At 28.3% G+C, this 2,430-nt stretch overlaps 1 non-coding gene across 1 annotated transcript; it reads left to right on the plus strand.

The window, feature by feature from the left end:
• The first annotated feature begins 2,136 nt into the window (after positions 1–2,136).
• Positions 2,137–2,210, plus strand: TRNAV-CAC. Its single transcript has one exon. It is a non-coding gene; the product is annotated as a tRNA-Val (tRNA).
• The last annotated feature ends 220 nt before the right edge of the window (positions 2,211–2,430 follow it).

Genomic DNA, 2,430 nt, shown 5'->3' on the forward strand with positions numbered 1-2,430 from the left:
ATATATATATATATCACATTTTAAAAATTAAAATAGTAATATATATTTTGTGATTTGAAAAAAGATTCACATATATATCATTTACTTTTTTTAATTTATAGAACTTAACTTTTTCATACAACAACAACAACAAGGCCTTATTCTATTATGCCAGAGAAAGTAGTCGACCCAACTTGACAAAAGAATCCTTATCAACAGTCATAGATTGCGCGTCCAAGTTAACCTTGTAAATACGATATAAAGAGCTGTGTATAATAGGATACATATAAAGAGCTGTGTTTTATCAATTATATGATATGTTTCACAACTAAATATTAAGTCACTGGGGAACATATGAGTTAGAACAGTGATCATATTTTAATGGTGACATTCTGCGGTGAATCACCTAGTTAGAGGATTTTGGTCATAACCACTATTTTATGATTTTATTTGGCTTCAATACCACAAGAAAAAAAAAAGATAACCTTATTGGCATAAAATTATTTGGGAGTGATTATAGGAGTTCACTCAATATGGCTATGGCTCATCTTTGTGAGCTTAAGTCAATTTGAATCTAGCTCGTTAATTTTTTAAGGTGACTTTTTTTTAATTTGCATTTAAAATGTAGAAGTCTTAACTCTCTTTAAATGAACCCCTTCAGTTGATATTTTCTATCAACACTGTCATTATTGAGGATTAAATTACCCTACTTTGATATTTCAAACATCATAAACTCTGCTCGTTTGTAGTAGATTATCAGATCTGACAGGCTCAGTTTTGTCAACTCGAATTTATTAAAAGAATTATTTGTGTGCATTATTTAATGATTTTGAATTTAATTCTTGTATGACAACTTTTTTATGGATTTTAAATCATTTGCGTGTTTCTAAAGATAAATTTCGCTTGATTTAAAAGTTAACTCATATCTGCTAAACATTCTCAAATATCTAGCTATGGCCCTTGGTGCATTGGTCGGAGCATATTTTGGTTATTTTAGCTTTAAGTCTTTAATATGGTCTTTTGTCAGCTTGTATTTGTTACGGATTTGTCTGTAATTAGATAAAAAAAAGGCTTGTTTTACATGCAATATTTTATAAAAATTATCATTTTCAAGCCTCTTTTATTCTAGTAGGCCTCACTGGGACCTTTTCAATTTCTATAAATAGGAATCCTCCCTATTCATTTCATTACATTCAATTGAGAGTTTGTTCATTTGAGAGTTTTGTGTTTTAAAGGTGGTTTAAGTAGAATTAAGAATTTGAGCTATTAAATTTGTTCCAAGTCCCCTTGTGAGTTCACTTTGTGCTCTATTTCTAGTATTTTTTTTTTATTATTTGTGTACTAATATTTTTTCTTTATTTATGTACTACTTTTTTTTATTGTTACTCCTCTCTTTTTCTTAGTTTTTTTGTCTTCCCATTTTTTAGTGGTTTTTATTTGTTCAAAAAAATTATTTTGAGTTAAAATCTTTTATTCATATATGTCACTAAAAATTTGACAGTATCATAAGTACGAGTGGAGAGAACAGTCATAAATTTCTTTTGTACTTTTAGTTATTGTTCTTCATTTCTAATTTTTTTCTCTCGTTTATATTTGAATGGATTTATCCTAATCCCAAATAATTCAATTTTGCTAAAAGACAAAGAGCCACTAATAGAATAAACTTGCTTGCAACAACCAAGCAAACTTAGAACTAATGTAATTAGTGCCTTGATAATTGTGGAATGTGTGTTTTTAATTTCTTCAAGTCAATTATTATCTACAACTAGTAGATTATTTGTTTACTTTTAATACAAGTGGAAGTCACTCTTATGAGAGCTAGTCACAGGTGCTCCTGTTAGATCTGATTCGCTATGCGTCGCCTTTAAATTGTACATCATTGACCGAGCATTAACATATCATGGCATATAATCTTATTACATATTATTAACAGAAAATTTAAGATTTTCTTAAAATTTTATCTTTTCAATCAAAATAAAAATTATATACATATTTCTAAAATTTATATCATATTTTTTTCTTAAAATTTTCCTCCAACACAATTCAAAATTATAGTGAAATATTATATAACTTTTTTCATAAACAATTGTATTAATTTTCAGAGCTTTATTTGTTGTTTTCAAATAAATATTATTTAAAATTCCCCCGCAATCATTAGTCTGGGTGGTGTAGTTGGTCATCACGCTAGTCTCACACACTAGAGGTCCCCGGTTCGAGCCCGGGCTCAGACAGTAATTGTTGAAAGCGCATTTTACACGTATTTTCCGGAAATTTTAAATAATAAATGAGTGTTAGTGAGACCTTAAGAGCGTGAATGCGTTAAGAATTACAGATAATTATAATACGTTATATTATAAACAATAGTAATTAAATGCTTAAAATGGTAAACAGTTAATAAGTTTTGCATTATGGTTCATGCGTCAAATTCAAATTATTACACATCGCAGAATA

Source organism: Phalaenopsis equestris, unplaced genomic scaffold (assembly GCF_001263595.1).
Source record: "Phalaenopsis equestris unplaced genomic scaffold, ASM126359v1 Scaffold000134, whole genome shotgun sequence".
NCBI classification, from domain to species: Eukaryota; Viridiplantae; Streptophyta; class Magnoliopsida; order Asparagales; family Orchidaceae; genus Phalaenopsis; species Phalaenopsis equestris.